The following is a 12,014-nucleotide window of genomic DNA, read 5'->3' as shown; positions in this document are numbered from 1 at the left end:
CGATCCTGGTCCGTATCCCGGTCCCGCCGTCAGCGCCTCCCGTTGCCAGGCGACCCGAGGGGGCGGGGCCTTTCCGGCCGTTCACTGCTCTCCGTGCTGGTCCCTCCTCCTGTCCCTTGATTGGCAGCACCGCTGTCCAATGAGGAGTCCCGCGGCTGCGGCTGCCGGAGGTTGGGGTGTGTCATGGCGCTGGCGGGGGCTGTGAGGGGTAAGGGGGAACAGGCGGCTCGTTCCCTCCGGGCTGTCCAGATCTGTGTTCCTGAGAGCACAACGAGTAACCCTAGAATAAACTTTATCCCCCCCGTGGTGACGTCTGCCATGCGCGGATCAGCCCAGTGGGTGTCCAGGAGCCCCGAACGGGCTGTTTTGAAATGTCAGGACACAAGAGAGTTCCCCTGAGCAGCGCTGTTAACGTGGCTGGTTTTACAGAGCCATAAAAGTGATAATGAACCTCAGCTGATGAAGATGCTGATGCTGTACAGGCTGAGTTAATTGCTTACCTGCGATTTACTGACGTCTGCAAAGAACATGATGGTCCCTGAACGCTGCCCTGCAGCCGTGCCCTCAGCCTGTGCCCGGGCAGTGATGGATGCCCTCAGGAGAGGAGGGTTTGGTTTCCAGCAGCAAATACGGCAAATGCTGAGCTCCAGGCCACGCTCACAGCAATCTCTGTCCCTTGCAGGAGCTGGCACAGCACAGTTGTGGGGTGGCCATGCCCTCACAGGCAGCCTTGTCCCAGGTCCCAAACTTACCTGGCCTGAGCAGCTCCTTTATTTCTGTGCAGGGAGTGTCCAAGTGCAGGATTATTTCTTCTCACCCATTCCCAACTGCTTCCCTACACAAAACAAAGAGGGGCTGGTGGTGGGAGATGTAGTGAGACCACCAGGACTGGGCTTTCTGGTGTGGCACTGGTGAGGATGGATGAGGGGACACTTGGCCTTCCTGCCCACCTGGGCATACCTGGTACCACCTCCAGCACCCCCAAGGCATTTTAGGCTCATTACCTGGAGCAGTGACCTCCATGTGGGTTCCCTCCTGCCCTGAGTGGCTCGGCCAAAGGACTGATTCAAATCAAGAATGGGATTGAGTGTGATAGTGACTCTGGGTTTGGTCCCACCCCAAGCTGGGTCATGCCCAGCCCGCTGTGGAAAGAAGGGGTAGCTGGAACTGTGAGGCTGCCCTATAGCCTCCAGGGAAAGCACTGACCTCCCCAGGAACACCTTCTAAAGCTCTAATTCGGCAACTGGGATCCCATAGCTGCACTATGATCGGGAGCACAGCAGAGCTGTGCTTTGAGGCTACAGAGGGGTGTGCTGTCAGCTGGATGTGTCCTCATGGAACTCATCACGTAACAGAGAACAACCCTTGAGGCATGGAGAGCTGCTGCTTTTCTTGACAAGGACTCCAGAAGGGATCCCTGACTCCCCTGAAAGGCTGCCACATGCACTGCAGATATTTTGGAATGAAATCCATCATGAAAAGAATGTCTTTCCAAAGTTGAGGAGTGTCCTGATTGCTTTGTTTGAAATGTGCTACTGCTCTCCAGGAAGTGCAGACTTGGACTTCTAACAACCATGACTTGGAGATGGCATCAACTGGCCAGTGACTGTCACCAGAGACCCCTGTGTCTGGTGTACACAGCCTGCTTGAAGGACAGCAAGTCCTTGTGACATCCAGGGAAAGAGGAAGGAAAGGGGTGGAGCCGTGGGTCGCATCCAAACTTCCTCTGAAGTAGGGAAGACTGTGGATCACTGCTGCTCCCTCCTGGATCTGGGTAATTACAGACATTGCTGTCTTGCAGGAGGAGATGGGGATGATGACACATGTCCAGAGCAGCCCTGACTCGTCCTGCAGCTCCACACTGCTCCAGGCCAGCAGCAGCTCTTCAGCCAGGAGGAAAACTGGGTCACTTTGGGAGCTGGATGAAGCGTCACCAAACCTGCGTCAATCCCACCTCATCCAGGATGTAGAAAAGCCTCAAATCTATCCTCAAACAATTCTCTGCACCCAAACCCACCAGACTGCATCACTGCCTGAGCCAGAGCTGCCCAAGAATCCAAATTATGTGGGGCATGTCCAAGCAGAGGAGGGAGAGCCAGGAGCCCCTGGGCACACTGTCCCCCACAGTTTGAGTCCAGCTGTGTTCCAGCAGCAGGACTGTGACAGATACCTGAGGACCACAGACTTCCCTGGGCCAAGCTGGCCTCAGCCACCACCCAAACCCCTCTCCTGGTGCTGAATCCCATTCCTCTGCAGCAAAGGGAAGCACAGCTCAGAGTGTGGGAGCTGGCAGGCTGGGAAAAACATGATCCACCCCAGCCTGGTTTGCCCAAATAATTCCCCTGTTCCTGCTACCACCCACCTCTGTGTGGGACCTGGGAAGGGACATCAAGGAGGGGCACGATTTGAACTGATTGTGAAATGTTGGTGAAAGAGCAGAAGCACACAATGAAGCCTTGCTGCAGGCAACAGCACCCCATCCTGTCACTGCAGGGACAGTCCCCTCCTGCCACAGTCCTTTGGCTGTAGCCTTACATTGTGCTCTGCTGGCAGCATGGAGCTCTGGCACCACATCAAGCCCTGGAGGACTCCACAGGGCCAGCTGATCCCTGACCACAGCCCTCCTGCAGCTTTGGCTGCTGTTCCTCATTCCCATGTCACACTGTCAGTGGGATGATGGCATCTGTATCCAGATAGAGAAACCAGGGAGTCCCCGCAGCACAGAGCTGGCTGAAGGGATGAGTGTAGTGGGGTTGGTGTTAGCTCTGAGCTAAAGGACCCAACAAGGAAAATGGGAGGGCTGGAGGTGCTGGGTTGGCTCTGAGAGCACCAGGCTGGAGCTGGGTGGCAGGACCAGGAGTGCAGAGGGACACAGCCAGCTGTGGGCAGATGTGGCAGCGAAGTGTCCCTGGGGCTGTCAGGGCACTGAGACCAGAATGTGTGAGTTTGGTCCTAATCTGTCTGCTGAGGCCAAAGGAGGACACACAAATCCTGTGTCCAGTTCTGGGCCCTTTATGACAGAGAGACCTGGAGGGGCTGGAGTGTGGCCAGGCCAGGGACCGGAGCTGGGAAGGGGCTGGAGCCCCAGGAGAGGCTGAGGGAGCTGGGCAGGGGCTCAGCCTGGAGCAAAGGAGCCTCAGGGGGCCCTTGTGGCTCTGCACAGCTCCTGCCAGGAGGGGACAGCCGGGGGGGTCGGGCTGTGCTCCAGGGAACAGGGACAGGAGCAGAGGGAACGGCCTCAGGCTGGGCCAGGGCAGGGGCAGGGTAGATTTTGGGGAAATTTCTTTATGGAAAGGGTGGTCAGGCACTGGCACAGCTGCCCAGGGCAGTGGTGGAGTCCCCATCCCTGCAGGGATTGAACAGCTGTGTGGATGTGGCACCTGGGGACAGGGGACAGTGGTGGGAGAATGGTTGGACCTGATGCTCTCAGAGGCCTCCTCCAACTTTAATGATTCTGTGATTCCATGAGTCTGCAGCAAGTCACAGCCTCCATCTCCCAGGTGAAAGCCCGCTGCTCCCTGGCTCTGCCGAGAGGGAGCACGCAGGGCTCGGTCAGCACCGACACCGAGCCCCTGCAGGGCCCGGCCCGGGTGTGCCAAACCCCGAGCCTGCCCGGGGAACACCCCCAGCCTGCCCGGGGAACACCCCCAGCCTGCCCGGGGAACCGCCCAGCTCCGGCTGCTCCAGAGGCTTCAAGGCCACGGGGCTGGGGAGGGGGCAAGGAGAGGGCAAAGGGGGAGAGGCATCACCCCGGCTTGGGGCTCTTCATCCCGGGGTGCTGCTGCGTGCCAGGGCTGACCGCCCATGGGAAGGAATGCTGGCACCAAGGACAGCACCGAGCTGGGGGAGCGGAGCAGCTGGTGACAGGCCCCTCCCAGCACAGAGGGGCTGAGCTCTGTGACCTCCACACAGAGGAGCTCTGTTAGAGCCCTGCAGCCCCTCTGCCTCCACGGCAAGGAGGGGACACATTCCCCCGCTCCCCCCGGGTGCTGCTGCGTGCCAGGAGCCACTCGGGGACATCCCCTCCCCCAGTGGGCAGGGTCGGTGCTGTTTGGTTCTGATGCCCTCCTTTTCCCACAGCATCTTCCCAAAAGGAAAACCCCGGGGGTGGCCAGCGTGGGTCATCCCCAAGTGACAACCTCCAGGCTCCTCTCTAAAAACTTCTGACATTATTTGCTTTTTGACATTTCGTTTTTATTCATCTCAATACATCTTTTCTTGGGTTTCAGTCACCAAGGAAGCTGGTGCAGGTGGACACCAGCCTGGTACTGGTGCCTGTATGACCAGAGATGTTCCCTGTCTCTCCTGTCCAGCAGCTGTCACAGTGAACCATGAAATGGTTTGGGTTGGAAGGGACCCTAAAGATCATCCAGTTCATCTGGTGAACAGCAAATCCTCCTTTTCCTGGACAAACCCAGCAGGCAAAAACTGAGATCAAGAAGGATCTGTCCATGGAGAGGAAAGGATGAAGGGCAGATTTATCACATGTGGAGGAGGACAAGAACATACCTTAAATACTCTGGAAAGGCAAGACTTGATAGATCTGTGGTTTGAAGCCACTTCAGGTGCCAAACCCTGATTTTCCATGCAGTGTTTCTAGAGCATTCCAGCACCTGAAATATGTCTATGGAGAGGTTAGGGGAAAGTTTTGTGCTTCTTTAAATAACAGTTTTAACAGTAAATAGAGAATTTATTGCCAAGGCTTGATGGCTCCTGATTTTTGAGCACTGAGATGTGACTTGCCTGTGCTGCTGTCTGAGCTATGCCCTTCCCATCAGCTTTGAGAATTCCCTTCAGAAATCCCAGCTGAGGGGCACAGCTTGAAGGTACTGGGCATTTTTCAGCCCAGTGAAGGAAGCACTTGACTGAGGATGTGACGTGATTGAGGACGTGGAATCTTCCAAGGTCCAATTATTCCCTCGAGGTCACTGGGAAGCATAAAAAATAAGCAGCTCCATCTCAAGCAGAAAAGGTTTATGTTATGAAATCCAAACACTGCAATGGTGGCTGGAAAAGCAGGACACAGAGTCATGGAATATCCTGAGTTGGAAAAGACCCCAGGGATCATCCAGCCCAGCCCCTGGCCCTGCCCAGACCCCCAACAATCCCACCCTGTCCATCCCTGGCAGTGCTGCCCAAAGGCTCCTGGAGCTCTGGCAGCCTCGGGGCCGTGCCCGTTCCCTGGGCAGCCTGGACAGTGCCTGGCCACCCCCAAGGCACGAGCCAAGGAAAAACTCCATCCCTTTCACATGGCACTCCCACTCCCTCACAGGACAGCAGTCCCTCGAAGAGGAGTTTCACTCCTGCAGCTGCCTCACAGAATTCACAGAATGACCAGGTTGGAAGTGACCTTTAAGATCAGAGTCCAACCCAGCCCCAACACCTCAACTAAACCCTGGCACCCAGTACCACATCCAGGTTTTTTATAAACACATCCAGGGATGGTGACTCCACCACCTCCCCAGGCAGGCCGTTCCAGAACTTCATCACTCTTTCCATGAAAGATAACATCCAACCTATATCTCCCTTGACACAGCTTGAGACTGTCCTCTGGTTCTGTCAGTTCCTGGAGAAAGAGCCCAACCCCACCCGAGCACAGCCACCTTTCAGGCAGCTGTAGAGTGATAAGGTCACATCTGAGTCTCCTTTTCTGCAGGCTGAGCACCCCCAGCTCCCTCACTGCTCCCTCCCAGCCCAGGCTCTCCAAAGACCCCATTCCCATCGATCCTAAAGGGCAGCAGCACCAGAGGGGTTGCACTGATTTATTGCTGTAGAATTGGGCTCCTAAAGCTCCTGTGTGCTGGCAGCCGGGGCACGGCCTGCAGGAGGAGCTCTCTGGACGCGCCTCTGCTCCAAGGGCTTCGCTTCAGCCGCCCGCAAACGGGAGGTGGGACCGGGCACCTTCCCGCTCCTGCGATCGAACACTTCCAGGGATCTTTTAAACTGTTCGGCTGTCTTCTTCCTCCACGCCATCTTTCTCTCCTGTTCTTTCAAAAACTGCTGCTGTAATTGTTTGTAGAGACGATGAGTTTTCTTTTTGGCCTTGTCAAATTTTTTTACCTTTGTGAGAGCAAACATAAGCCTTTATTGGCACTCTCCTTCCATGAAATAAAGAACTCCAAAGTGGTGCTTGTCTTCAGGAAGAGACAGATCCCACCACATCCCTCATCATGGCCAAGGTGATCTCTGAGCAAAAAGCTCCAATATGCATAATCACAGAGTCACAGAATCACTGAATCCCTGAATGATTTGGGCTTAGGAGAAGCCCAGGAAGGGACCTTAAAGCTCATCTTGCTTCAGGCTAGAGGGACACCTTCCACCAGACCAAGTTGCTCCAGATCCCATCCAACCTGGCCTGGAACACTTCCAGGGATCCAGGGGCAGCCACAGATCTGGGCACTCTGTGCCAGGGCCTCCCCACCCTCACAGGGAAGAATCTCTTCCCAAAATCCAATCTAAATTTATTCTCTTCCAGGGTACCATTGGAACAACATCTGAGTCCAGGTCAAGCCCGTGGCCAATGATGTCTGTAGCTTATTCCAAACCACAGGTGATTTGGAGATAGGATATGACAGCTGTGTCCTGAGGTTAGGATGGAGGCACAATCACTTGTGGTGGGCACAACCACTCAGAGATGGCCCAAATCCAACAATTGCCTCTCCCAGCCATTGGAGAGAGCCTTGGCACCCCCTCCTGATCCAGGTGGCTGAAGACCTAAAGGCCTCCTTGTGCCACAGGGGGCCATGAGCTTTGTCCCAGGGAAGAGGAGACCTCACCTGCTCCTCCAAGAGCTGCAGCTCATGGGCACTGCTGTGGCTGCTGGAGGTGGGCAGGGGGTAGTCCAAGTCAAGGTCCCAATCTGCAGGGCTGCTCTGCGTCAGAAAGGGCTTCATGTCAGAGGCCCACAGACCTGCTCTCAGAGTCTGAGGGAGCCCCAGCCCAGGGTGAGGGTCCCCCAGCCCCAGGATGGTGTGAGGGTCCCCCAGCACAGTGTGAGGGTTCCCCAGCCCCAGGATGGTGGATGGTGTGAGGGTTCCCCAGCCCAGTGTGAGGGTTCCCCAGCCCAGTGTGAGGGTCCCCAGCCCCAGCCCAGGGTGAGGGTCCCCCAGCCCAGTGTGAGGGTCCCCCAGCCCCAGGATGGTGTGAGGGTCCCCCAGCCCAGTGTGAGGGTCCCCCAGCCCCAGGATGGTGTGAGGGTCCCCCAGCCGTGCACCGGGGCCAGCTGATCTGCTGGCTCTGGGAAGGTGTGAAGAAGGTGACACGAGGCCGTGTCTGGCCCTGCTCCTCCATGACCCCATCTCTGCTCTTGCTGGTCGGTTGTTGTCATGGTGACCTTGGCAGGCGGTCTGTCAGGAGTCACCTCCAAACTCTGCCTCAGTGACACAGTGACCCAACAGCTTCTCCTGCCCTTCACCCACTGCACCAGCACCATCCTTGGTGTCTGCCTGGAGTAGTGACCAGGCTCTGTCCCCACGTGGAGCATCTGTGTGTCCCCCTGAAGGACACCCCCACGCCTGCAGCTGCTGGGCTCAGTGACAACCAGGACCCAGGGCGTGGGGACACACAGGGGTGATTCAGTCCCCACTGGCTGCTTGGCCTGATGGAACATTCCTCTCCAGTACATGGCCCCTATGGGAATAGAAGCACAGAACCATGGAATCATGGAATCATTCAATGGTTTGGATTGAAAGGGACCTTAAAGCTCATCTTGTTCCACCCCCTGCCATGGGCAGAGACACCTTCCGCTATCGCAGGGTCCTCCAAGCCCCGTCCAACCTGGCCTTGGGCACTGCCAGGCATGGGGCAGCCACCACTTCTCTGGGCCTCCCCACACTCACAGGGAATAGTTTCTTCAAAATATGCAGTCTAAACCTACTCTCCTTTAGTTTGAAGCCATTCTTCCTTGTCCTGTCTCTCCAGACCCTTGTCCAAAGTCTCTCTCCATTTTTCTTTCTCTCTCCATCTTTCTTGTTGGCTCTCTTCAAGTACTGGCAGGCTGTAATTAGGTCACCCTAAAGCCTTTTCTTCTCCAGGCCAAGCTATCCCAATTCTCTCAGCCTTTCCTCACAACAAAGCTGCTCCATCCCTCTGCTCATCCTGGTGTCTCCTCTGGACTCTCTCCAGCAGCTCCAGCTCCTTCCTGTGCCTGGCCCCAGGACTGGGGCAGCTCTGCAGGTGAGATCCCACCTGGGCAGGGCAGAGGTGCAGAATCTCCCCTCCCCTGCTGCCCACACTGGGGGCTCAGCCCAGCTCACAGTGGCTTTCTCCAAGGTCAAATCCTGCCACCCCAGCAGAGCCCAGCAGCAGCTCCTGGCAGCAGGGTCAGGCCAGTGCAGGGTCCAGCATCAGCAGATCCAGATGCTCAGCTCTCCAGCCGGGATGGTGCCCCACATTTATGGAAATGGAGTAGGAGAAACTCTGCTGCTCTGAGTACAAATGAGCTGTTGTGACCTCTTGGCAAGAAATCCAGGGAAAGCCAGCAGCAGTTCTTTCAGAGCCATGCTGGAGCACTGAAAATAAACTCACATCTGAGGAGCTGGAACATGAAGTCTGGGCTGCTGAAAGTACAGAGGGTTTGAGATACCCCAGCAAGTAGTGAATTTTACTATTAATAAAATCAGCACAGTTTTCACATCTCATTTGTACCAGGGCCTTGACAGGCACTCTGAGACCACCACGTGCTCAGGGAGTGTTGTTTTATTCCAGCACAAAATGTGCTGCTGAGGCAGGACAGCAACTTGCTGTGAGTCAGGAGACTTGGAATGTCACCAACACTTGTTTTTCCTAACTGGGATACAGCTTTGGGTTTTGAGACAGCAACTCACAGGCCTGTCATCTGCTGCCTTCCAGAGAGGGAAGGACGAGCACAGGCTCCAGCATCTCTGGTTGGGAGAGACCCAAAGATGTCACCTTTCTCTTCCCCAGCTTGACTGCCACAACTGTTTTTCAGGAGGTGCTTGGGAGATCCATGGTTGTTGTTCCTGCCCACGGCAGGGCATTGGAATGAGATGAACTTTAAGGTCCCTTCCAACTCAAATCATTCCATGTCTTATGATTTGAGCAAGCTGCTCCTTGATGGTGAAGAAGCCCATTCCTTGGTGGGGTCCCATAGCCCAAACAGATGTGAGGGGCTGGAGCCAGGTGGGGGTCAGGCTCTTTTCCCAGGGAATGAGAGATAGGACAAGGGAGATGGCCGCAAGTTGCACAAAGGGAGGTTTAGGTTGGATATTAGGGAAAAATTCTTCATAGAAAGGGTGGTAAGGCACTGGAACAGGCTGCTCAGGGCTGTGGTGGAGTCCCCATCCCTGTAAATGTTAAAAAAATGTGAGTATGTGACACCTGGGGACATGGGTTAGTGCTGACCTTGACAGTGCTGGGGGGAACAGTTGGACTTGTTGATCTTAGAGAGCATATCCAACCTTAACCACTCCATCTTCCTCTGATTCTAAGACTTTTAAAATGTCTTTAAGCTCCTGTGATTTCATCTTTTAGAATCTCAGCTACTCAGCCAAGAGCCTGCTCAGGGCAGGGCAGGAGCCTGTGACACAGAGCCAGCAGTGAAGCCAGCAGTGAAACCATCAGGGAAGCCACCAAATGGTCAAGGACAAAGCCTGAAGGGGGTTTTTGGGTGTTGGAATGAGGCTGTGGGGCTGGAAGGGAGTCTGAGGGGTCATCCTGTCCATCTCCTGGCCTCCAGTCTCATTTGGGCAGCTTCAAACACCCTCAGCTCTCTGGGCTAGGCTGTCCTACAAGGAAAAATGCATTCTTACATCTACCCTAAAAAAGGCTTTGCCATAATTCCAGCTCCATAGCCAGGACAGTCCCTGACACTCTTTGAGGACTGGGATGTGGTAGGTTTGAGAGCACAACCCAGCATATCCCAGGATGTCATTTCCTGGCTCAGGCTCCCCAGCTTAGCAAGTGTTTGTCCCTGATGCAGATCCCAGAGCCTGCTGTGCCAGGGCAGACAGGCCCAGGGAAGCAGTTAATCCCTGTCCTGAAACAGAGATCATTTCCACCCTGTGCTCCCAAGAACACAGTAAATCCAGCCTGGATTTCCTCTCCCCTGTGTGGGCACATGCTGCTCCTGCCCCAGCACCATCCCAGCACATTCCATCACCACTTCCAAGGAAGGGTTCAGCAGTGGTTCAGAGCAGATCAGTGAAAACTGTCTGGCACAATGCCATAACTACCCTGTCCCACTGGACTCGGGTTTATTTCTCCCACCTTGGACTTTCACACTTTGCCAGGAGCTCCTTGATGGAGAAGGACTTTGAGCAAGGGTGTGGAGGGACAAGACACAGGGAATGGCTTCCCACTGTTAGAGGGCAGGGATGGATGGGATATTGGGAAGAAATCATTCCCTGGGAGGTGGGCAGGCCCTGGAATAGGCTCTGCAGAGAAGCTGTGGCTGCTCCTGCATCTCTACAAGTGTCCAAGGCCAGGTTGGATGGGGTTTGGAGCACCCTGGGATAGTGGAAGTTGTCCCTCCCATTGCAAGGGATAGGATGAGATAACCTTTAAGTTCCCTTCCCACCCAAAGCATCTTGTGATTCCATAATTCTTTGTCAGCCAGCACCTCCAAGCATGTGGAACTGCCCCCCATCCCTCAGAGCTGTGACCCCTCCTCAGAAGGAGCCACCCCTACCTATGCCCATGTGAGGGCTGTGCCCGTTGTTCCAGCTGGGCTCTTCCTGCCCTGTGCCAGGGGCTGCTCTCCAGGAAGGTGTCCCATCTGCTCCCTTCCCAAAAACCCCAGGGCTGGAATGCCTTTCCCTCATCCAGCTTGGCCGGAGCAGCACCAGGCTCAGCACAGGGGCAGCTGTCAAGAGAGGTGGGAAACCAAATCCTTCCTGGGGCCAGAGCAGAGGGATAACACCAGGCTGAGATCATGGCCTGGAATACCCAGAGAGAGGGTCACCACAGCCAGCCACCCCTCCCACCACTGCTGGGCTTTCCACAGGCAACACAACCCCAATCCCAGCAGGAATGCTGCCCTTGAACCCCCAGCTACTGTCACCACTGCACAGGAACACACACAGGGAGCTGCAGAGCACTGGGAGCACCACACGGCACTGGATCCAAGGTGGGAAAGGCAAAGCCATGGATGGAGCCGGGATCCAGGCAGACCCCAGTGCCAGCAAATGAGTCAGGGGCTGGGACAGGCAGGAGCCCCTGGGGAGGGCTCCTGAGCCGGCCATGCTGCAGGTGGCAGGATTGCAGGTCTCACTCCTCCTTCCAACACTCCCCGCTGTGAAAATGCCTCTGGAATGTGAGCCCAGAAAGCAAACACGCTCCCGGCCAGAGCAGGGGCCGCTGGCCGATAACTGCGGGCCCTTTGTGTCCTTTTTGGATGGGCACCACTCCAGCCGCACCTGGGGCACCTTGGCAAAGGTGGCAGCAGCGGTGGCACGCTGGGCACGCCCCGGAGAGCTGCCCATCCCTCACCCGTGTGCTGGGAAGGAGCCGTTCCTCGGGGGCTGCTGGAAGCAGCCTCAAATCACTGCCCCAATAATGGAAAAAAATCGCAGTTTGGGAAAGAGGGCGGGAACCAGTGAGGATTTTCCGGGGGAAGCGGGGTTGTGTTTTTGTGTTCAAGTGAGTCACCAGGCTGAGAAGGGTGGAACAAGCAATACATGGTGTGACTTTTGGGGCTGTCCTGGGCAGGGCAAGGAGCTGAACTCGATGATCCTTGTGGATCCTTTCCAAGCCAGGATATTCCATGATTCCATGACTCAGGGGACAGGATGCTCCAGTGTCATGGCACCCCAGGGCAGGGCAAAGCACCCACCCTTTTCCAGACACTTGTGGTCAGTGACTGCTCTCTGTGTCACTGCATCCTCCCGTGTCCTGTGGGGCGTCCCAGTGCCAGCCCTGGGGCTGCCAAGCCACAGCTGTCCCTGCTGGAGCTGGAGATGCTGGACACAGCTTCCCAAGAGCTGCCACATCCTGAGGCACTTCTGTGCCTCACTTTCCTATCCCTGCACTGAGTGCTCCTCCCTTCCTTCCTTCTT

This window comes from Molothrus ater, chromosome 18 (genome assembly GCF_012460135.2).
Source record: "Molothrus ater isolate BHLD 08-10-18 breed brown headed cowbird chromosome 18, BPBGC_Mater_1.1, whole genome shotgun sequence".
In the NCBI taxonomy this organism is placed as follows: domain Eukaryota; kingdom Metazoa; phylum Chordata; class Aves; order Passeriformes; family Icteridae; genus Molothrus; species Molothrus ater.
Note: the sequence above shows the minus strand (reverse complement) of the source record.